The 25421-nt window shown below is 42.2% G+C and overlaps 1 protein-coding gene across 2 annotated transcripts in view; it reads right to left on the bottom strand.

Annotated features, from left to right (window-relative positions):
* The window catches only part of NDST2 (N-deacetylase and N-sulfotransferase 2), a 135317-nt gene extending 110726 nt beyond the window's left edge, over nt 1-24591 (bottom strand). For both annotated transcript variants that reach the window (XM_082286647.1, XM_082286646.1), the window contains exon 1: nt 24416-24591. The gene's annotated coding sequence lies outside the window, so the exon portion shown is untranslated. The remainder of the gene's footprint in view (nt 1-24415) is intronic.
* Nucleotides 24592-25421: the final 830 nt, after the last annotated feature.

Here is a 25421-nt window from a genome sequence, read left to right as displayed (position 1 = left end):
GAAAATGGTCATTTGATCAGCACTGTAAAAAAAAGTAAATAAGATGTTTAGGAAAAAAACCAAAACATTTTATATATATATATATATTAGCATTCTCTAACATATACTTCCTAAACCTGTATCTTCACCTTTAATGTGTTTAAGTCCAGCTTGACTTAAAGCAATATTCAGCAGAAAGAAAAATCCTCACGAAAATTCAATTTAAATTATCAGGGCAAAGAATACGACTAGAATTGAAGGGAGACTATACAGAAACTATTTCGGTACCCTTGAAATCACAGACAACAGGCTTGGAAGAAAATTCTCTCAGGTGTGATCAGTGATACCTTAAGTATTTCCAACACAGTTGCCTGTTACCTCTGCTAGTATCCTCCAGGACAGTGTATCCAGAAGGTTTCCAGGCAGTCCAGTCTACTGCTTAACTGTTAACTGCTTCTGCTGTTGCAAAGCTTTTCCTGAATTCTAATTATACAATTTAAGCCCTTTACTTCTGGGCTGTATGAACATAGAAGAGATTTTTTTTTTTTCCTCTTTGCAGCACACTGAAAAATTTTTAAATTATTTTAACTTCTCCAGCCTGAATAAACCTGATTGTTGCATTCTCTCCTTGTAGGTCATGTTTTCTTTGCTACTACTTTCTCCTGAGTTACTTCTACTTGGTCCTCATCTTTCCTCAAATATGGTGTGCAAAAACATCTGCAGCAGTCCACTGTTCCACAATACAGGAGAGAGAAAGGCTACAAGAGTCCTACATAATCTGAGTTCAGATAGGAGCAATCCAGGTCGGCTTCTTCCAATGATCAATTTTCCATAATACAAAAAGTGAATATTCCATCACTTTCTCCAAAACAACTGATTAGGTACTAAGAACAGAACACTGTATGACACGTATCACTTTTCTGACTGGATACAGCATTCTCGTCTCCTTTTCTGTTTTTCATCAGTGCATTCTATGCCTCAAAGTAAGCCAAAAAGGAAACCGGTTGTTATAATAAAATGATAATGATATCAAAGAAACAAAATCATGAAATGACAGACAGCAACCTTTCTTTAATGTATTTGTGCATGGACATATGACATGTGAAAGCCATCACACAGTAATTATGACAATACTTAAAAATGTCACCTACTGTTAAAAACAGAAATCTGTATTTTGTGACCAAATCATTGAGAAAAATCTCGTATCATTTGTTTCAACTATATACTCACTTTTGTTTACATTACAGCACACACCAAAAGGCTTCAGCCAAGGTTAGGATTGTTGCATATTATGTATCTACCTAAACACACAGCTGCCCTTTTTACAAGGGCACATAGTAATAGGACTTGGGGGAATGGCTTTAAACCGAAAGAGGGCAGGTTTTGTTTAGATATTAGCAGGAAATTCTTTACTATGAGGGTGGTGAGGCACAGCAACACGTCATGCAGAGAAGCTGCAGATGCCCCATCCTGGAAGCGTTCAAGCCAGATTGGATCGGCTTTGAGCAACCTGGGCTAGCGGAAAGGTGTCCCTAGTCACGGCAGGAGGGCTAGTAACTAGATAATTTTTAAGGTCTCTTCCAACCAAAACCACTCTAGGATTCTAACTGTATCTGTATATGTAATCAGATTTCTGTATGGCTAACGGAAGACAGATGCTGTACCACATACTTTTCAAAAGAAATGGATATAGCACACAAGTAGAACAGAGTATTAATCCTAATTTTACACAAACAGAACTGAGACAGCAATGAAGTGAACTGCCAAAGTTCACATGAAAAGCAGAGCAAGCAGCCTCAGTCAAATTTTCTAATCACAGTTATAGCTCATTAATTAACAAAACAATCCTGTATTCCTTTCCCTTATCACCAAATAACACACATGTATGATGCCTGTGCCTAACGCTCATTCACAGTAATACTGGTGGTTGAACAACATGCAACAATTCTCCAAAAGAAACCAGGAAATGTTACCTTTACATTCCTGGATTTAGGAAGCCGCTATCACTATTTTCATTCTTCCCTGCTCACAAGTTCATGCCAGTTCATACCAAAGGCCTACACAAGCAGGGTTTAAGTGAACAGCTTATTTCACAACTGAAGCAAACTAGGAACTCTGTCACTGCAGTCCACCTCCAGCAGCTGTTGTTAAATCAGGAGAAGTAAAAAATTACTTTAGTTACTTCACTCTTGAAACTACAGCATGATGGAGTGCTACACTGGAACAGCTGGAAAGAGAAAAATCACACCTTAAGTTTGAGTGAAGACCTTAAGAAATAAAGGAGTAACTGAAAAAAAAAGCAAACTAGTCACATTTTCATCTACACTTGAAAAAAAGCATGCAAAAAAAGCTAAGAGTGGTATCAGAAGCGAGTATATGTTTTTATGAAGAAAATCGGAAACGTTGCAAGAAACGATGGAAAGTGAACAGATAAACCAGAAGCTAGGTTAGAAAGGGACATCTCCGCAGAGCCCTAACAAATCCATCACAAGGGATAGGGAGATGTTAAAAAACAAGCGGCTTTTGTAGTGCTTTTAACACTCCTTTATGTTACAGTGCATATATTTACCAAGAAGAGTAATGCAGTACCCAGAAACTAAAAATACAACTGCATACTGAAAGAAGTTCAGAAGACACAACAGCATTTGATCAAAGACATGCAAAGGTAACAGACCACAGAAGGATACAAATGATGTAGGAAAAACTGAAAAGGGTCTATTTCAAAGAACAGTGAAGAAATCAGAGAAGAAGAGCTGGTAGAAAATATGACACAGGTTACACTTGCAGCTTAGTGAAAAGCCTAATACAGCATTACAGCAAAGCACAATCTGCAACAAGCGAGCAAAAGAGTCAAGTACCAGCATGCATGGTGGGCACGGGAAAAACATCTAACTGGGTAGTTTTATGACCTATTTTGTTCACTTTATATTAATGATATCTTTCTAATCACTTTATGTTTGTATCTAGGCAACAGGACCAACCATGCATATAAGAGATCAGGATACTATTAATATATCTTTACCCTGGGACAGATGACAAATTTATATAGAGGCAGTGAAGAATTCCAGGCCTTGTTTCCCCACCAATTGGAAAAAACCCCCCACAAACCCAAAAACCATCCCACTCACCCACCAGATTACATGCTCTGCTGCAATACAGCAGCAAACTACTCCCATCATGCAAATTATCATGCAATAAGCACCAGTTCCATTTCTATTATGGGATATAATTACTTGGCAAGGATGGAAAAGTATCAGTAAAAGTTAGCGGGAAATGGGTAATTGAGACAATTCATAAACTGCTCAACCTGCCCTCCAGCACATCTGCAGAATCCTGAGAAAAGGGGAAGGCCCATAGGCCAGATGAACTTTGTTGCTGCAATGAACCTGATCTGCTGTCCAGTCTTCTCATCTTTAAGTGAACTACTGCAGTTCTTGTCCTCATCCTGTATCTCCTACAGAGCTTTCAAACTTGCAACATCAGAATGATTTACAAAAGACTCCTGCCAGTAAAGACAGGTAATGCATGTGAACAGTTAAAGGCAATGGGATTTTCTGGCTCGTGGCAGAAAGAGCAGCACACCAACCTCTGCTAAATACAGTATCCATCCCCTCTATCCAAAAGAAATTACTATATGCTATTAATATCACAAGATGAAACTCAGCTGTATAAATAAAACCCCTCATTTCAGCTAAGTCTTCATCATCTCTCTGGCATCCAGTACCATCTTTTCACAACAAAACTCTCAGGAGGACCTGCAGTGCAGGGGTTTTTTTGCTCAAGTACACTGGACAGGAATGCAAGTCTTGTTTTATTATCTCCTCTTGGCAACTTAACATTTATGAACAATTAGGTTGGAATTAAGGAAAAAAAACACATCAAAAACAAGAGTTCTGTAGGAAGTACTCAAGTATGTATTTGCAAGTCAGCATGGTTTAAAATGGAAACATACTGTCTGGAAGTCAAGGGGACGCTGGCATGCTCTTTCAAGAGACTCTCTGACATGCTGGATGACCTCAAGTACATCACTTATCTTTCCCACATTAAAAAATGTCTCCTTAAATGACCTTGCTAGGTAGCTCACTTTGAGAATTAAAAAATAAATACACTGTAAATCCTCCCATTATTATTATTACTGCTGTTACTATGGGGGCTGGAAATGTCATCAGCAAACAGGCAGGACATAATTTAATTTTCTTCAAATATTTATTATGCAACAACATGGCCATCTGTTTAACATTCACTATAGTTAGTTTCCGTCTTTAAAAACAGAAGGAAAGAAAATATCAGCTTTTGACTTCCACATACTCTTTTCAGCCACATATGCACTAATACATGGCCAATATCCTTTCAATTGTAGCATCCAAGAAATTGCAGGAAAGCAGAAAGAATTTCAGCTTGGATGAAAACAATTCCAACCACAAATTTATTCTCCAAGATACAAAAAAGAGAATCCCTAGTTTTAGCAGCATATATTTTGACTTCAGCATTGAGAAGGAAAAACAGGATATGAAGGGAAATGGTGGGACAAGAAGACATAGATGGCAATAAAGCACTGTGCACAACAACCATATGCTAAAAGAGGACAGATATAAAAATATCACATATCTATACAAAACAGTAACTTTTCAATAGCATTAGTTTCTCTCCAGTGGATTATAATAAAAAAACGCCATTCTTAAGTAACAGCTGTTACACAAAGGTGCCTTTGGCATCTAAATGTATGGCATATAAATGTTTGGACTCTTTTATGAAAAGGCTTCTCTTTTCCCCATTTGCACTGTGTTCTTCCAGCAGCCTGTATGCAAAAATCTTTTAACATGTGAAACAACTGGGACTTTGAAATAATACAAGTCAAGGAGGTAGCAAAGAATCAAAACTAATCAACACGCACTGAGTGAACCTGTAAATGAGGAAAACTAAAAACCAGAAAACATCAGTTAAAATACACTCATCCCATTTTATTCTTTCCCATTCCCTCCTCCACTATTCCAAGCCTGAGACCATGAAACCCTCCCAATGCACCTCAGGTCCTGGCAGCAGCATCCCTTACCATGCCAGTCCTGGTCCACCACTGCAATTCCAACACACAGAGCTCAGCCCTAACTGGGAGGACACCCTAATTTTCAAAGGCTATTTATGAACTGTGATATCATATCAGGTCAGTCATGCCTGTCTGAGAGGCCAGTATCTGACACCACAACAAAAAACGGAACAGAGCTCAGGCCAAGAAACGCTGGCATAGAGGTGAAAAAGCAAAAGCCAGACACATAAATGCAAAAAGATGCCCGAAATTATAATGCCTGTATTGTTTAAACAGTTTCTTTTCAGATCTTCTATTGCTGACAAGTCTTCCTGTTTTTATACAGCCAAAAGATAACATGCTATAACAGCAGTACACTGCTATCATTAATTTACTGGCACCTGATGACTGAATGGGCAGCAAACAATAACTCCCTAAAACAGTATCAGTAATTTGGCCTTCAGATACAGATGTGACCTTCTGTTCATAAACTGCAGTTTCCAAATACATGAAGCAAGTGAATTTTTTAAGAACTGTGACTAACAGAACCAATAAGGATCTGAACGTTACCTTTTTGCCCAAAAAAACCCCAAAGAGAAGCCTAATCATCTAGGAGAGGTAGCAACTGTTTTGTAAATACTTTCGTGTTTGTGACCAGCACAGGAACTGCTCACTTACAAGCCACACTCCTGTGGAGCAAGGGTTGAGCACTGGCACAGGCCTGTAACCTCTCCTCAGTTTCTCAACAAGGACAAAGGTTTAGGCAAACCCCACAGCACACAGACTTCTGTCCAAAACAAGCTAACACTGGACTTCATTTAAATTGAACATGATTTGAGAACAAGTTGAAGATGTGCCATTGCGTGATCCATCCAAGTAACAACTAGGTCTACTCTCTGTTACAGCTCTTGAGCGTACCACAAAAAAATAGGAGGACAAAAAACCCCCCTGAACTACATTTTTCCTCAGTCCTGTCAAAACTCCGATTTTCAGTGTTTATCTGCAATGCAGACCACATTTCTACCAAATATTTTACCACTTGTGTAATAATCTGAACACCTTGTTTTTAATGGGATATTTGTAATTGCTTTGTGATCTGACAAGAATTATAGTTATTTACAACACTTCAAAATTATACAAGACATGAGAAACTCATTCTGAATTTGGCCTAGAACTCATTCACATCAGTTCCTACCATTTGAACTGTCCAGTTCCAGGTATTTCAAAGACTAGCAGAAGAAAGTCCTAAAGACAAACTTGCAAAATAGGAATAAGGAAAAACAGTCCTTCTTACTATTCTTTACACTTACGGACACCCTTGAGCTCAAAGAAGCTGTCCAGAAGACCTTAAAAAGTTTGTTTTCATTTGCAGGATTTGTCTATATAACTGACCCATAAATATCAGCTTATTTTTGACCCTACACATTTTTACCCTCAATGATGTACTGTAGCAATACATTCCACACACTAATTCATGTACTGAGTGAAATATATTTCCTTTGGCCAGAACTGCATTTGTTACTCTCATTGTATCATGGACAGTTTCCCTTTCTGATGACAGCAAGGTATCTCTAAATAAACCACTATTTCAAACAAAAAATTGTAAATATCCCTTTCACAAGATCTTTTTATAGAGGAACAATTTCACAAACAGCAATGACTCTGCAATCACAGTAATTTGTAAAGATGCCGCAATCAGTATGAAAGATACTGACAATGCACGCACTGCACATTCTCTGCCTGAGATTATGTTTCTTAACAGCAGGATTACCTTTTATGTGCCCCTGCGCTAAGGCTTGAAGGGCAAAGCTCAGAGCACCTTCCTCACAGCTCAACACCCAGGCCTAGAAACAAGAGGACCAGCAATACCATTACCACGAGAAATGATGATAATACAAAGTTTTCTGAGCATGTCAGCACAACTGTGGTATACCAGAAAGATTCACACCTCCCTTGATGGTTGAACAGCTGTATGAATCAGCCATTCACTGGAGTACTGTTCATTTGAACTTGCCTTTATATGTGATTCCTACCTGCAGAATGTGAAGTTTGAAGCAGCTGGTGTCCTCATGATGCTGTTTTACAGAAATCTGAGGTAGCACATATAAAAACTAGCCAAACAATACATAAAGATTACTGAGATTACTCGACTAATTGACAGAAAGAAAGAAATACAATGAACAACCCACTTGAGATTACAATACAGTAATTTGGTCTCTTCATCCACCACAAACTGTTCAAGCAGCTGAGTAAAGCACTTCCTTATACTTTTTCACTGTCATGAACTGGATCTTCTGTCCTGATCTGGCCAGAACTACTTAGAGCAGCAAAAGCTAAACCCCATCAGTGTGCTGGCTGGCTTCCTCTCCATCATCAAAAACCTGGATAGGAACTGTGTGACCCTCTCCCCCGTTAAAGAGCCTCACACAGCCATTAATTCATCTCCTGCAATTAATGGTGTCCCTGAAATAGATTAAATATCTTGCTATCCATCTTCAGATGTACTCTTACCTGATTTCAGCTTTTCTTGTATTGACAATTGGAAAACATGGATGGATATCTAAGTACGGCTAAAGAGACCTACTATCTCCCTGATGTTAGCCATCAGGGTTCTACTTGGGTAAAATAATCTCTCCATTTATTAGAAGAACAACTCCAGATGATTCAACAGTTTTTAAAATATTAAAGGATGTCTCTGATAGGCCTAATGATGAGATCACCACTAATTCTGAAATGACAAAAGCTCATGCAATGGTTTCGAGTAATTTGATGCTGGCAATAACCAAGTAGAGATGACATTGTGTTTCAGATGTACAAGAAAAGGTCTTTTGGCACTTTAGAGAGAGGTTATGACAAGGAGCGTTCAGTCTGGATGAGCCATTCAAAGTGTTCATACAACAAAATGTCAGTGAAACAGCATTTTTCAAGACTTTTGGCATGTTTACCTAATGCTAAGAAGTTAAATATGATAGGTACTCACTGATCTCCTCCTTGTAAACACAGACTGTAAGTGAAGATGGTCCCACTAGCCTGACTCTATTCCCTCTCTGATGCAGCAGACACAGACACTACATCTGCTGCTACCCCTTTCACTGCACACATCCTTCCAGTGAATCTGTGACACAATTCAGAGACACCTACTTGGGGAACCAAGCATTTTATCAAGTCTTGTGAAAAAAAACAAACGACGATACGAGATCTACCCACAAACACTGAAAGGACAAAGACCTGCTGTGGAGATAAGCTACTGCTCTCCTGTTTCTCTCTTTCCATGATGGGAAACTCAGTTTAACTATTTTCAGAGTAATCTGTGCTCTACTGAATTCACCTGTGTTCACCTTTCCCTGAAATAGTACCAACAAATAAATAAAAGTACTTCCTTGCTAATAAAGAAGTCAAGGAGCAGGGTTATAGTAGATACCACAGGCACCTTCCACTGATGTATGTTATACAGATGAAATAAAAGGCAAGAGCACTTCACAAAAGTCCTTAAGCAAATGTCATTTTTCATTTGATCCCAAATAATTACTTCTAGCACAGACAAACTACCTAGGGCTTCAAAACAGCTGAATTCAACATTGGGTGCAAAATGAAAAGGTCAATCACAAACCAAGATCTCCTTTCAAAAACATTTTAGAAAGGACTTTTCTGCGTTTATTTTCTCTCTTTTGCCTAAGTTTCTCTTCCAATCCTCAACACCTTGCACAGTAAGTCTGTCCTTTAATATAGAAAAATGTAGGCAGTGACTTTTTCATTTTGAGTGCTGCTGAAGAAGTAGGAGAAGGTGATTGACTTGCTGCTTGTTTTTTTAAATCCATCAGCGAAGTCTGCGACTGTCTCCTGACCCAACTTTCTGCTCTGGGAGATCTAATGCCCACTCCACCACCAGCCCTCCCTCCAGCCCTAAGGGCAGGTGGCTCACAACCAGCCCTGCAGAGCCCTCAGAAATGAAGCCCACACCAGCCACAGGTCAGCAGGCAGTAACACCAGCATTTGCTGCATCCTATACTTCTTGTTCAATCTGTATGCTGACTACCCCAAATAAAGAATTTCAACAAAGTTACCAAAGAGGCACACACCACAAAATTTGCATGCAGGTTGTCAGCAGCAGCGTTACAACAAGCTGGCCTTGTAACAGCACAGAGGTGAAGCTTTTTTTTTTTTTTTTTAACATAGTGATCAACTTACCGTTAACTTCTTTAGTCTATTCAATGTGAAGATGTGGATTTTAACTAGGTAATATGGAAAAATGGGTCTGCTTTAGTTATAGGACCTGGAACCACTGACCAGACAGATATTCTTGTTCAGAACTGCTCAAGAACGAAGTACCAGACCACAGGACTGCTCAGCTGCATCATCAACTGCAAAACAAATACTAATGCAACAAAAGATACGCAAGTCTACAGAAAAGACAGCAACTCCACTAAGAGCCCCCAGATTTAAATATCTACACACATTAATTACAAAGGAAGCAATTCTCCTGGAAAATAATGTTGAATTCTTTATGTAGAAAACAATAGTAAAGTAATAGTCTTTTCCCTTCTAAAGGAAACTTTAAACAGTGTAACTAGTGAAATTACTCTTTGATAATATGCCACTGGGATGAAACGGGAGCCATACCTCTCTAACTGCTGCTTCACTTTTGAGTCTAAAAAGATTTCCTCTAATTCACTCACAATAACTTGTTTTGTCTACAGACTTTGCATATTAGTTATTATGTTAGAATATATTTCGGAACTGCACACTTCTTCACAGGCAACACAAATGCAAAGTGCTCAATGATTTGGGCTGCTAGGAAATGGAGACTAATCAGGAGAGGGATCCAACCATCACTTACCCTTCCATCTGTGGGATCTGCTCTCCCACAGTGGATTCTTGCCTGTCACCTTGCTCTGAGTTCCATGACCTAAAAAAACCATCTGTGCCACTGCATGTTATTCTGGCAGGCTTTTTTTTCCCCTATAGAATCAGGATAGAAAAAGAGGCTGGCTTGATAAGGTAAAAGAAAATACCCCATCTGGACAAGATGACTGCAAAAGGAAACTGCTGACTCATAGCTCTATATTAAGCGCTTCACAGAATCACCCACCCTCAACTTCTCTGCTTCCTTTTCCCCTACAAGTGTTCACTTAATTTTTCTCCCCACACTCTAGCAAAGCCTCACTACCATTTAGGCTAAAACACTGATGCTGCTGTCACAGAAGAGAACACCAAAGGACAAAATACAGGAAGTAATTCAAGGTACAACTTTTTTTTCCAACTCATTATTTCCCAAAGGCAGGGAAAAAAGTCTGAGCAAGCTCAGCTCCCAAGACAGAGTATTTTAAAGCTGCAAACTGCACATACCACTCTTAAACACCAGCAAGAAGTAATACATAAACAATGCTTACTCACACTGTTGGTTTCCAAAAGGTCAATTAATACCAGGAGATAGAAAGTAATCTTCAATCTGTAGCATGCTTTCTTCCTTACAGTAATTACAATAAAGCATATATAGATGGTAGAATTAAAACAACTTCTGAAAAATTAAATTTTTCCACTGTATTTTTATGATTCGTGCATGTTAGAACTTGTTTTATATAAGAGGGACATATCAAAGTTGCTCAAACAAAACTCATTCTGATATGTTCTATGTTATGAGTGTTTGTCCTCACAACCTTCTGAACGTAGTGGTGTACATCCATACACATGCCTCCATGTAGGTCTCTTCTCCAACTGTGTCTACAGTTACAATGTTAAAGCAAAATCTTAAATGACAAACTCCACTACACAAGCATCCCACTGGTATCACATGGGCTGAGCAATCATCTGATAAGCCACAGGGGCATCTTGAGCTAACTATAAGTTATAGTTATAGCAACTATAGGTGGTTGTTCTCAGGATGGAAGAACTATGGAACTGAAGCAGCATTGCCAAAAGGTTTTAGGTATTTTCTGACAGCCAGGTCTTCAGATTCAGAGACCTAGAATCCATCCAAGGCACAGGAAGATGCTACAAAGCTTTATATCTGCTTCTTGATATCTGTAGCTTAGCTATTTCATCTTCCTTTCTCCTCCAAAACCCGTCCTTCCCATCTAACCTTCTCATGTTCCTCATGCCACGCTTGCCCATCCTTGCTGGTCATCTGTCAATTCCCTGTCTAATGTTTCTCTTTTGGCAACACAAGCTGACAGATGCAGTACCCACCTGACGCAGTATTTTCCATTTCATTAGCACCCAAAAACCTAGTAGCACCTCAGCACACCCACCATTTCTATGAACCCCAGTTCATAGAAACCCATTTCTATGAACCCCAGTTCCTCAAATCAGACTGAGATTAGCTCCATTGGTTGGAGCATGGCGCTAAGAACAAGGCTGTGATCCCCCTATGGGCCATTCACTTAAGAGCTGGATGTGATGATGCTTGTGGGTCCCTTCCAACTATTTTGTGATTCTGCAATCTTTTTTCAACAGCCATAGTTCCCACAGCCTAGAAGCTTCAGCTTCCATCTCCTTTAACCATCAGTCTGTACGCTGGCCTGCTCCAGTTCACAACACTGGGATATCCCAGCACAGGAGTTCCCTCCTCTCCCCTCTATACAGAAACTGCAGAGTGCAGCCTACAGGACAGCTTCTCAGTTCTGGTACAGCTCCAGTGCTGACCATATCCAACAGACACAGATCAGCGATCCAGGGGAGACATCAGGCTCAGACCCAGGCTCACACATGCCCTGTGGTGCTGGCATCTTCAGCATTTCTAACCAGCCCTACAAAGTCTTTAGCGTGCTAAAGACATAGCTATTCCCTTGACATTGTATCTCTCAGTTAATTCTCGTGGGAGCACAAAAGAGCATTCTAGGTGTAATGCCAATATCAGTAACTACATATTACATATATTTTGTATATATACTTCTATTCTTTTTGATAGTCAAAACCACAGTAACAGATATTCATGTTCACTATAGTTTATGTTCATTATCTATATTAAAAAATGACCCCAGCCTCCATCCCAAGATACTCTATGGCAAAGACAAACCTGATACACTGCTCAGTTAAGTTACCAATTCTTATCCACCTACTAAAAAAAAAAAAGAGACTACTTTTCCCTGGAAAGGGAATTAAGGAAGAGTGGTAAAGACTAAAACAACAGTAAAGAAATGCTGCAAACATTGCATGTACTAGCCCCCCAAAGACTCCATGCTTCCACCATCTTTTGATAAAAATTTATGTGACAAAGTGCTGAAGCTGACTTGCTCTATTTACAAATATTTTAAATACTGTCACCTTTTGCTAAAAAGTAAGATGGAAGTTTCCCACGGCAAAAGTAATGTGTGTTATAAACTTTGAAAGCACACAGTGTAGTTTAATAAATGTTTATCATTATTTACTTGCTGGAAAGAAAAAATAAAATGAAGCAAAGTACAAAAGCCAAAGAGAATCCAATTTGCTCTTTGCAATTTGCATACCTGTGTTGGGAGAGTCTTTTGATAAAGCCAGTGGCCAACCAGCACAAATTATTTAATTGTGATGAGCAACATGACATGGTGTGATAACAGCACAGAAGGCTGGGAAATAGCACTTGGTGAAAATCAATAGAAGCTGTTAAGAGCGAAATCTTCACAGATATACAGACATCACAGATCTCTCTATGCAATGAACTCTCCTGAGATACAGCTTCTCTTTAGAAGAAGTAAGCCCCACTGTGCAAAGCACAACCTGTGTAAAGTCACAAAACAAACAGCTCTTCTACTCAGAAATAAAATGCTTTAGAAAATGTAGCTTTTTACTAGAACTGACTTTTGGGTCTCCTTCTGAAAGCTGGCATCTTTCTCCAAAGCAACACAGCGGAACATCCGGTATCTGCAAACTACTTTAGATTTCATAGCAACAGAATAAAACATTACTTGACTCTTTAAACAGTGCAATCAGGAAGCACTCGTACAGAAATTGCCACGTCAGATATCACAACTGGGTGGCAATTGGTTTGTAATCTCTGGCACGGGGCCTTCCAGTCCCAGAAACATCATTCAGAAGAACAGCAGCTGGCACACAAAGATCGGAAATGCCAATATTGATTAAAATTACATTCCAATGTTAAAATTTTAAAGCCTTTTGAAATTTTCAGACTGCTGGACCTTGGGGGGAAAAAAGCAAACCAGGCTTTCCAAAAAGGTTTCTGATCTGGAAAATACAAATTGGTAATGCTGTAAAAGCCAACATTGCAGCAAAAATGAAATCTGCCTATTGCAGGTGCTCTCAACCTCACCACACACAGCTCCCCCCTCTTCTTACAAACCATCTGAGTGCAAATGCTCAGGAAGAACAGGGCTTACCTCGAATTCTTAACAGCGTGACACACTTCACTGGAGTTAGAAGCAGAGGAATATGGCAGAGGTAATCTTATGACTGCCTGGCTCTTGGAAGGGCCAGGGGGCTGTGATGAATGTATTTATTGCTGTAATCTTGAGCCAAATGCCTAAGGGTGACTGCTATTTCAAATCCTCTAAAGCCTTTGAAAACAGATAATCCATTGTTTAAAGATTTTAACTAAAAAAGACCAAGGTTGCAAAGCCTCAGGCAGAAAGACCAATGAAACACTAGACAGGAGAACACTTTGCATTAGTTTGCTGCCCACATACTGCTGTGCTTTGCACACTGTACAAGAAACAGCAGCAACTGGACCTTTATATTAAGAAAGAGCTTTTACTGAAGAAGGAAAAGAAAGGGGATTCCTATGTATTATAGCTACCTGCTCCCAGATACAGCAAAGGTTTTAAGCCCTAGCAGTGATTAGTCATGCCCAACATGAGCTACATTAAATGGGCACAGAATTTTTAAAGCACTTGGCACTGCCAATGAGACCCCTTTAATAAAGGGCCGCAAGCTGAACACTGAATATGGTAGCACTCAAAAAAGTCAGTAGTCATGTACAGCCTCTGCAGCTAGTACATTTGAAGCATAACTATGCTGTGCTAGCAGTGTAATGGCAATGCTGAGCTCGTGCAAGAAGCTTGCCAAGCCAAAAAAACGCATTGTATGACTTGCTCCCCAGGAGAGAGACAGCATACCTGAGCAACTGTAACAGGGGAAAAAGTATTGCAACTCACTGCTCTCAAGTACTGCTTCCTAGAATTTGTAATTTCCAAACCCAACAAAAATTAACCAACATTTCTAAGAATTTTTCTGTGACACTTTCTCATCACTGTTTAAGATGATCTTGAGTGACAGTGATAGGACAAATAATCTTCTGCACCAGTACTACCAACACAAAGCTAGATGCAGATCAGTATTAGTCAAAACCCATTTCTACTTTCTTTTCTTGTACTTGACACTGATTTTTGCAGTCTCAGTGAAGCCAGCCTTACAAGCAGAAAAAAGGGATAAGAAGTCTCCTCACATTCACAGGATGGATTTCACTGCAGTAGCCAGCTTGTTCCCACAACTTTACATGAAAAAAGAACCCCACCCTGACATTTCTTCCTGCATCTTCTTCCTTTTCCTTCAAGACAGATGGAAGCAAGCTAGATAAGATTTTCTAAAGAAGTATTACCTAAGGATAATTAGGAAATTTAAATTTTAGGATTTGAGTATTATATCCTAATGTCTGTGCATACAAGGTCATTCCCATTTCATTTGACTGAAAGCTCCCTCTTGTTTTTCTGGCTATCATGAAAGTCCTGGCGTTTGTGCTCGCAAGCCTTGCAACCACCTCCCCAGCTCTGTCAGCAGTTTCATAGTTGCACTGGAAGACAACCGTGGTAAAAGGTCATGACTGCAAATGAGGATGAACTCCACACAGCCCCAGGAAAAGTTACCATATCCCAACAGAGAACTGGTATTAGAGACTGTAACACCAGTGTGAAAGAGTTGCGAAGACAGGACAAAACGAGCAGCTCTCTCAACACCAGTTTTCAAATTTGGTGTTATCAGTCCCATCCTGGTAGATCATGCACGGGGTTTCTAAATCACTAAGCCACGAAGTGCAAACAATATCTGTATCCCCACTGAATGCTTTCTCCAGATAAAGCCTAATGACAGGGAAAACCAGAATCTTGCATTTGTGGTTTACACCCTAGAGCTGTATGAAGACATGTTTGGCTGTGTATTTATTCTTTCTTAAGTTGGCTCATTTTTAAAAGTACTCAGTATACTTTAAGACCAAAGCATTTACAGATATACCCTTCAAGAACAGCCCTGCTTCCAGTGCAGACACCGTGTCAATTCCCACTGCCTTGTCTCCCAGCACTGCCAGCAGCTGATCTTCACCCTTGCACAGGATGCATTTCAGGAAGACGTAACTGCAGGAAGGGGAAGGGGCCTGAGCACTCCCAACAGTTTCAGTCCTCAAAGATCTGTCCAGAATAGTATCATGGGACAGACTGTCTGTGCAAGGGTGCTAGGAAAAATTGTTGAGGAAAACACATAAATACTGCTTTTGTTTGGTTGATTTTTGCTTTGTTTGGGTTTGGTTTTTTTTTTTTTTTAAACAAGATATGAAAAAAAACAAGCCCAAGAACCATTCCATAGAAACATAACTAGCTTTCTGACATGACATGTCATGTCGTGTCTTTCTGGTAAATTGCACAGGACCATAAAGATAATGCAGCACTGCTCAGCAGAGAAGCTTGGAAGTCTTGGAGCAGATGCAAAAAAAATAAAGTGCAGAACCTGTGACCCCAGGGCTGGTCTGCACCTTGATCAAAATGACTACTTCACTCTTCCCCTGCACCCATTTTCCTCAGGAACTGCTACTGCTATTACTTCTTCAATCCTCCCCCTTAGAAGAAATCAGCAATATAAAAATTAATCCAGTGTCAATTACAAGTGGGAAAGAACAGGCAGCCATGAAGGACTGCAGTCACTGGCTCTCCGTCTGCTGAGCATGCAGCTTGGCTCTTATCATGCTGCTTGTTTCCAGCATTGTTTCAGAGTTTCTCACGACCACTGTTAGTTAAGGCTAACCTAGATTTAAAAACTTTGCAGGACTGATGCAGAGAGAAGTAGCATGAGACTCCTCTTCAGCTTACACCATGTGAAACTGTACTTAGATGACCATCTGGCATGTCTTTAGGTGGTACTCCTCTCCTCCAAGGACAGCTGCCCTGGCATGCCATCAATTCATCCTATCCTCAAGACACTACTGTATGTGCCAATACAAGAGCAGTACAGTATTTGAGCCTGACTGGGTTTCTTACCGATAAGATTTTTCCCTTCTGGAGAACAGTAACATAGCAAGAAAGGAGGTTTGTTTTCTTCTGTTATTTTAATTTCCACATCAGTTTCCTGATCCTCCTTGCTGAGTTCTTGTGCCAATACTGAGAACAGCCACTATAGGATTGGACTGCTTTCCTCAGTGGTAGTATCAGTTTAAATGCAAACCAAGAGGAGTGTGTTCAAAGAGCATCTTCACCCTGTTTTCATTCAGCAATAGGAAAATGCTAGGACTAACATAAAAATAATTATACCATAGCTCTACAACATGCAAGAGAGTTAACAACCTCAGAGAAACATTACGTTCAACACCAACTGCAATTACGACAATCCCGGAACACCGGTTTGCTCTTAACCTGCCCACATACACAACACAAGACCAAAAAGAACTTTCGAGCTCTGCCTGCTACCACAGGCCCTGAAGCATCACGTATGGTTAGCGAGGAATTTGTATTTATAAGTAATGCAATGAGGAAAGGCAAACATCAATATTTTGTTTGAGGCAAAGCAAGCTTTCCTGCAGAAAGCTTTGTGTTTGTATGTTTACGTGGACTTGGGCCATGGAAACACACCCTGTTCCACGCACATTTACAGGATACTAAACTAAAGATGCGAACACATGATAACAGCACGTTTTCACAGTAGCCTTCACTCAGGAAAGTAGGCTTATTCATATCATGCTTTGATACAAGTGACCAGACTAGAAAAAGGAACATGAAGGAAGGATATAGATGGAAGTCTCCAGACAAAATTAAATCAGGAGACAGTGACAGATCTCTGTTTATAAGGAAGACGATTATGACTCAGCCATAAGTAAAGCACATGCATTTTGAGCTTCACTATCACTGAGTGAATCCAGAACATTTAATTAAAAACAAAAACAATGAAATTACAAGTAACAAATTAAATACATTGTTTGTAACCAAAATGGGGGGCAGGGGAAAGCTTGATGTTTCAGAGGTGTTCTGGACAATAGATCAGACATGGAGACTAGCAATTTATGCCAGGCTTCAATGCTGAAATGAATCTGCCTCTTCACAGCTGCTGGATTGGGCCAGGATCCCACTTTATTCCACTGAAAAAGCAGGTTTAACACTGCAATAGCTCACATCGTTCTCCTGAAAGCGGATTCACACAGCTGATGAAACAGGGAGCTGCAGCTGTCCTCACGCACAGACACCCTGTGTTGATCGATGCAATGTCTACACTAGTTTCTGTCTGCTCTTTTTAATACCTCTGCAGCCCTCAATAACTGGAAAGACAAGCAGTTTTCCAACAGTTAGGTGATGATGATTTCAGTTCTGTAGCGCCATTGCTGAGACAAAGGATGCCACTTCAAAGACATCTCAATACTTGAAACAGACCTACACAGGTGATTTCCAGAAAAGAAACACAAACAAGACACGGGTGATGACAGATTCAAGAGGATGACATTTTAAGGGGTCAGGCAAAACACCAAACTTTTCTCCACTGAAAATTTCTGACTTTTATTAGATTGCACAAGAGTTCCCAGTCTTGCTGTGCTCCTTGTTCATCTTGGGCTGTTAAATATTAAGAGGTATTCAACTTGCTGTGAAATTACATTATTCATCTCAATCATGCAAGGTGCCACTGTGTTGGGCCACTCTAAACCTGACCTCACCACTTGTTCAAAGTTAAGCTTTCAGCAGTGCAAAACCTAGACTGTGCAGGAGAGAAGCCTGTCTCTTTAAAGAAAAAAAAAAAAAAAATCACAGTCCAGTACCTGACATTTTGACATTCTCCTTGCCTACGGAGTCAACTACTATCTCTACAGCTAGGTTTTAGATGGAACAAAGACTCACCCATGACTTGGTCTGACTTCTCTGGGACAGGCATGGCTGTCCGGGACCACAGTAAGGTCCTGGTTACCACTTCCAATGGAACCCTGGCTGTTGAACAACTTAATCACAGAGGCAAGGGCAAAGACAATTGACAGTTGCAGAACAAGCCGTAACAGTCAGCACTTGCAAAAGCTTTCAGCCTGAAGTGTGAGTGGCACAGAATCCCTACCTGAGCACTAGCTTAAGAATAAAAATGTACAGAAAAGATGTTCTAAATATGGGAAAGGTAGTTAAGATCAGAAGAGACAAATTTATATAAGTAATAGTGAAGATATTAAAAGTGCTACACTGAAAAGCAGTCCAGGATTAGGAGCAAGTTAGTTTTTACTCTGGAAGGTGTTCAGCTTACCTTCTGCTCATATACTTATCCCTCTGACATTCTCTACATCTGGAGTGACATTCTCAGTTTTTAATATATTCAGTGGAAAAACAAAAAAGAACTTCCAGCAGGTGATTCACCTCAACAAATGTGGCCACCTCCTTTAGGGTAGATTTAGAAAAGAACAGTGCCCTAACATACCCTTAATATAAAGGGAACTTACAGTGCCCGGCTCAGATGTGGACACTTCAGCTGTATTTACATAGTATATCTTCACATGTAATCAGATGAGTCCAACTCTCATCACCCAAGAGAAGCCAGAACTGACTGTTTTAAAAGCCCTTTATGATACAAAATTTTCCATTCACTCTAAAGTACCGGTAAGGGCTAGAGAGCTAATGCAAAGTCATTCAGTAAGAGGTTCTTAAAACAAAAATAGACATTTGTAAATGTTCTGTGGTTCTTCTAACCTTTCTGAAGTAAATCTCAAGCTTCTCTGCTTTTCTAAATTGAGCTCTACTACTCACAATGTAGCAGAGCTGAGGCCTATCATTCCACTTTGTCATTCCAAATGTTTCCTTTGAGGAATTAATACCAAAGTGATTGAAAATGTAAGAGTTAAGATCTGTTGAAGAGCTCTAAAAACCCACATGCAAGCTCTGATTTTACTTCAGAAGTATTGCCAAGCAAATTAGCATTAATTAGAGACAAGCTTAAAGACCAATAAAATATTAGGCTAATGGAATCATCTGGAACCGTAAAACTAAACACGATCAAAGGAAAACAAGCTGCTCTGTCACATATCTAATGGACCTGACACAGGAGCCTCCCAACACAAACCACTCAAAGGAGTGTAATATTCTTGGAGAGTTCCTAACACAGAACTGAAGGACGTAGGAGACTGAAGTAACAAAGAGAAGAGAAAGGGCAGGGTGCTGGGGTTGTATGCTTTCAAAGAGACTGACCAGATGGCAGACCAGAACTGCAAAAAGAGATTAAGAAGGGATAAAATTGTCATTTTGCTGTCCCTCTCTCCTCCTTCCCTCTTCCATCAGTTATGCCAACCCAGCTCCCAATCCAACAACTGAATACATAGGAAAAATATACGCCAATAAGTAAAAGCAGGAGAGACCCCTGGCTCTGGAGAGGGCCACAACTTGTTGGTGTGCCGTCTGAAACATGTAGCTTTATGACCTACTCTCTCCCCCATTGTAGAAACCCTCCCTGAGGAGGCAACCTGCTCTAGGCAAGCCTCCTCTTGTGAGTTATTGTACTGGGATGGGAAGGTAGGAGAGGAGGGGACAGACTCTGCTGTCTCTTCTTTTACAGAGAATGTCCTAGACAATCTTTTCTACTAATGGAGATATTTCCAAAGGGAAAAAAAAAGTCAGAATAATGCACTGCAGTGTTGAGAGAAAACAGATCAGGCTAGTACAGCACAACTGCAGCCCACCAAACTCTGGATCACACTCCCTCATTTCCATTCCACACTCAAAACACGTAACAAAATGTTGTAGATGTTAAGTGCAGCGTGAGACACCCAGAGCACAGTGACCAGCACTAGGACCTGCACAAGCCCTGTACACTGAGCAAAGGACAAAACGTATCTCTCCTTTTTCAACCTCCTTTGATTCTGGGGAAAACATATGAATGTTGGTTTCTGATCGCTGTTACTTTTAATGAATAACTTCATAATTTGTATTTAATGAAAAATATTAAATTCACTTAATGGAAAGGAAGAGGGCACTATTATAGGCTAAGTTAAGGTGGTAACGTTTCAGCCTGAGAGGAGCTGCAAGCACTGTTGATACTCCATGTCTGCAACCCCAGCAGGAAGAACAGCTGCGGTTAAACACAGCTACAAACACATTTGGAAGAGACAGGTATTTCCGAACACCTTCTTGGTGTTGCTAGTACATAAGCAAGTGCTGCATGAAACTATCCTTTCTTATTTTGCTTGACAAATTTAAAAGCAGGCTGAGTCTGTAGAGAGAGAGAGCATGTGCCCATCCCTCTCCTTGTTTGAAGAGTTTGGGTAGCTTTAAAAAACAAGGAAACAGCAAATCCCACTTCTGTGAAAATAGATCTTGTGACACTGCCCAGCGTAAGCCACAAATATTTTGAGAAGGTCCGAACTGCCCTTATAGTCTTATAAAAAAACCTCACATTCATTGCTAAAGCAGCTTACTAAATATATTAGAGCAGGCAAGAACATGATGGAGGGTATCTTCCTGGTGCAGAAGATTAATTCATCACTCGTGTCTAGAGAGTCCTACTGCATTTTTAACAGAGTACATATGGATTGAGTCTAGTGATCTATATAATTTCCTTTCAGGATATGGGTTTATATTGAAAAATAGTCCCCAAACAGCAACTGCCAGAGGACAAAGACCTTCAAATATCACTATTCAGGAAAAACAGGTAGGGCTCTCATCTGTACACTCCAGTAAATCTTTCAGTGGTGATTTAAGACACAGCTCTGCTCCACAGATCTCCTGGAGATTCCTGCTTCCGGAGCAGGATCAGCAAAGCAAAAGGTCTGTCTGTACCTTCACTGCTGCACCACACAGCCTGGCATCTCCAGTGGCTGAAGCAGAGGCACATAGCCCCTTCTGATTCTGCTGTAGTGGGAAAATTGTCAGTGTAAATGTAGGGAGCACAGCTCAAAAAAAAAAAGAAAAATAAAACCCAGACACTGAGACTTTCAGAGCTGATGTCAGAACACCCAGAGATCAGGCAGGAGCTGCACCAGCACACAGTGCCATTACAGGCCAGAGGTGAAGCGCCTCAGCGCAGGCATAATGAAATGCAGAGCTTCACCTCCTTGCATTATGTTCAATTAAGCAAAGCAACCGTGTTCAGCAAAGTCACGGGGAATTTTCTACAGACAGCTGATGTTGCTTTGGGCCTTCTAAATATGCTCCCAGGACTAGCCTTCCACCACTCCTGTGCTGCTCAAAACCTGTCATCTGACAGCATCAGCAGCTTGGATGTATTTGCCTTGAAACGCACAGATTGGAAAGACAGCTAAAATGGAAAAAAATCGAACTCAAAGACCCCTTCATCACCAAAGCAACAATAAGACTAGAGAATCAGAGACAGCAAACACAAGCATCCACCCCAATTATCTCCAGAATCCAGGACAGACCCAGCACTCATGCCCAGTGCCGCCACCACTGATTTGCCTGTGTGCTGCTGCTGCTGCAGCAGCATCACTGCCTTACACCCACAAACTCCACTGCAGCTGCCTGTTGAGCTGGAAATTTGATACACTGCAAAGGTCGCTGACAGCCAGAGGCTGCTCCCTTGTCTATAAAATATCCTGTAATAAATTACATTACAGATTGGGGAAAAGGATTCGGAAGAGTGAGAATTAAAACACAACCTTATGAGAGCTAAATGAGACCAATTAAAGGAGATTTGCTACAAGTGCTGAGGGATTTTGACCCAAGCTATAATCAGGGATAGATATGCATTCCTTTAAAAGAGGAAAATGAGCAAGAGATCATGTGTAAACAACTCTGCCAATTAAAATGAAACGGATTATCTTATCTGTGCAGCTCTGCTCAGAGAATCACCACATATTCCAGATATACCACAGAGAGATTTGAGACACTCATTCAATCCTCTGAAACAAGGCTCAGTGATGGGGAGATAGGCTGTGGTTCAGGACATATCGAAAGCTCAGCTGCATTTGGTTATTTCCCCTTCCCGCATTTTTTTAAAAAAATAAACATGGAATTATAAATGTAAATACAAAACTAGGCTCAAGCTATTTTTACCAGGCCCCTACATGAATTCTGATGCAGATCAGACCGAAGGTTAGGCATCACAACAGTAAAACATGCCTTATGCAAAATCCATGCAGCAGATCCCACCATCACTGCACTACTAGACACTGCTGGGAGACACACAGCTTGCCCAGGCACATGCTCATGTCCTGATAAACAATTGCACATACTATGCCATAACTCAAGACACTGACTCTCAATTTTTCTGTATCACAATCCCATTTTGCTGCCAGATTGGCCCCCACTCTCCATTCTGACACCCAGTCTGAGAACCCATACCCACAAGCTAAAGTCATTTCTGCAACTGGAGCAAAAATTTTGACATGGACAGATGTACCACTACTCCTGCTCTGCGTCCTTGCTCTCAGCTCATCCTGAGCTGCACCTTTTTTTTTAAATTCCAGTTCTTCATAGTTCATATATACATGCAAAAAAGCAGTTTTACAAAGGCTGAAGAAATACTGAAACAGAAGAAGAAAAGACCTATTAAGGAAACCATGTTCAAGAAGCAACAAGGAAAACAGTACCATGTGCTTAGGGGAAAACAAAAACCAAAAGGGAAGAACAAACAAAAAGAGGAACTTGGGATAAGGAATAAAAATTTAAGAAGAAAGCAGCAACTGGACAAGATAATAACTGCAAGAGATACATACTCATTCACAGCTGCTGACAGCAGAAAGTTTTTAGACCATTTTATGCTGGTTGCCAGATTTAAGCACAGAGGTTTTCTACTGGCTCGAAACTGGTCTAATGGAGTCAGGCTGATTTTGGAACCAACAATCTCAACACACCACAATCACTTTTGTGCAGGCTGAAGAACAAACTAAAACACCTTTCTATGTCCATTCTGTCAGCATATCAGTGATCTCAGTACCATGAAAACAGCTGCACTGAGAAGCCCAATGCAGAAACGCTGCACAAACTGACCGTGGATGGAGCACCTCAGGTGTCTTTGTGCAGCAGCTCTACAGGGCTCGGCTCTGGGATCACCGTGTGGGTGCAGAGCCACCTCACATGGGCAATGTCAGCACGTGTGGGCACCCAGGCCAATAAACTCTTGGGGCTGATACTAAGCTTCTAATTTTTTCTGGCTGTTCAGGTGCTTTTGTACATGTGTCCCTCCATACTGCCATCATTCAAAATTTCCCAGCCCAATTACCACAGATAATTGACTGCACATAACCTGAAAAATTCGTCAGAAGTTTCTAGTTTACCTCTGCCACAAAGGACAAAGCTACACTTCCTAACGAGAAATGTACATACAATTAACAACACTGAATACTTCTTTGAAAAGACTGGTCACAAAGAATCCCAGTGTGGAGTAGCATTAACTTGTGGCTGAATTCAGATGTGTGACATTTGCTCACTTCTAATTCAGGCAACACAGTTTACTCACACTTGCATAAGCAAACAGGGATGTCTCGTGCTTTTATATAGCCCTTTAACTCTGCAAAAATGTTTTAACAACTAAAATATGATGGGAAATACTACAGGAACGATTCCTCACGTTCCATCAGCTTTCCCTATGTAATTTTTGTTGTGTCTTTATGGTACCACAACTGTACCGCGGCTGGCCTGCTGTGAGCGCAGCCCCCAGACAGCAGCGTGTGCAGCACGGGCAGTGCAGCCGCAGCCTCACCATGGGGACAGAAGCATCCTCTGCCCCGGTGCACGCCGACTACTTCGGCGCCGGTCCCGCCGTACTCAGCAACCTCGCCGCCCGCAACACGACGCCGTGGGGTAAACAAAGCTGGAGTGAGGCCGGGAGGGCAGCCCCGGCCCAGGACCCCGCTCCCCGCCGGCGGCCGGAGCACAGGGTGCTCTGAGGGGCGGCAGCCGCGATGGGACGGCCAGGAGTTGCCGCTCCCAGCCGCATCTCGGGGGCCCGGCGCCCGCCAAAAGCAGCCGGACAGGGCTGCAAAACCTTCGGCCCCGGGCATGGCCGGCAACGGAGCACCATGCTGGGGCACGGGCCCCCCGGAGTGGGCTCCCGGCGGGGGCCCCCGGCCGCACAGGTGGCTCCGGGGCGGAGGGTAGCGCCCTCCGCACCGCCTGCCCCGGCTCGGCCCCCCCGCCTCCTCCCACGCCCCGGCCGCCCCTCACAGACTGCCCCCCACCCGTGACCGTCACCCCCGGCCGGCACAACTTCCCCCGGCCCCGCCGGCGCCGCTCGCTTTGCCCCGCCGCCCTCCGAGCCGGACCGGACTGGGCCGGGCCGCCACCACCGCGCTGCCCTCCTCTTCCACCTCACCTGCCGCAAGAAGGCCCCGCCGGGCGGGCACGGCACGGCTCCCGGAGGGAGAGCGGACGGGCGTCCCCCGGCGCCGCGAGCAGCGCTCAGGCCGGTCGCGGCCCGCCGGCTCCGGGGCGCTGCGCGTCCGTCCGGCCGCTGGGGGAGCCGCCGCCGCCGCGCTGCCCGGCCGCCATCTTCCGCGGGGAGGGAGGGAGGGACGGAGCGAGGGAGGGGCCCGGGGCCCCGCCCGCCGGGAGCGCGGCGGGGAGGGCTCGGGCCGGGGTCCCGCAGCCGCGGCAGCCGCGCCCGCACCGAGACACGTGGCGAGGGCTTCCCCGCGCCCGGCAGCGCGGCCGCAGGAGCGGGGACCGGCGGCGCTGCCGCCGCGGCCCGGTGTTGTCCGGCACGGTCGCGGCCGCCGCGCGCCCGGGCAGCGTGGAAGGCGTAGGATGTCCAGGAAAGCAGTAGGTAGAGATTGCCACTGCTGTGACATCGCCGGCAGCAGCCTCTCGAGAAACACAAACACGCACGGTGCAATTTGCTACGTTAGAAAGGTGGAGAAAATTGTACTAGGAAGCCAGAATGGGATGTGAAGCCACATCACAGAAACATTTGTTCTCAGTGGAGGCTGGAAGAGTGGACAGTAGTTTGGAAATTCTGTTAAACAGTCCTGCTTTTGGATCTGCTGTGCAGAAAAAACCCAAAGCACTACAAAGAGCGAACATTTGGGACCAGCTAGCACGACTGGGACCTGGTGCAGTCAAAAGCGACAGAAGAGGAGCGAGCAAAGGGAAATCAGGTGCTCAGGGAATAAGGCCTTATGTTGGCAAAGTACTGCTTCCCATCCTGCTGTCAGAGGAATGCTGGCACCCAGTGAATAGTTCTCAGAAAACCCTCAAAAAGGCAACACAATATGTAGATTTGCTGTACAAAAACCTGCTCCTGTACTGAAAAGTTTAAAAGACTTGAAAGTCGCGGTTTTAGGACACATTTACAAAGGGTTTTTTATCTTCAGCTAATCAGT

This window comes from Coloeus monedula (assembly GCF_965178545.1).
Source record: "Coloeus monedula genome assembly, chromosome: 8".
NCBI classification, from domain to species: domain Eukaryota; kingdom Metazoa; phylum Chordata; class Aves; order Passeriformes; family Corvidae; genus Coloeus; species Coloeus monedula.
This window is presented reverse-complemented; position numbering and strand designations above follow the sequence as displayed.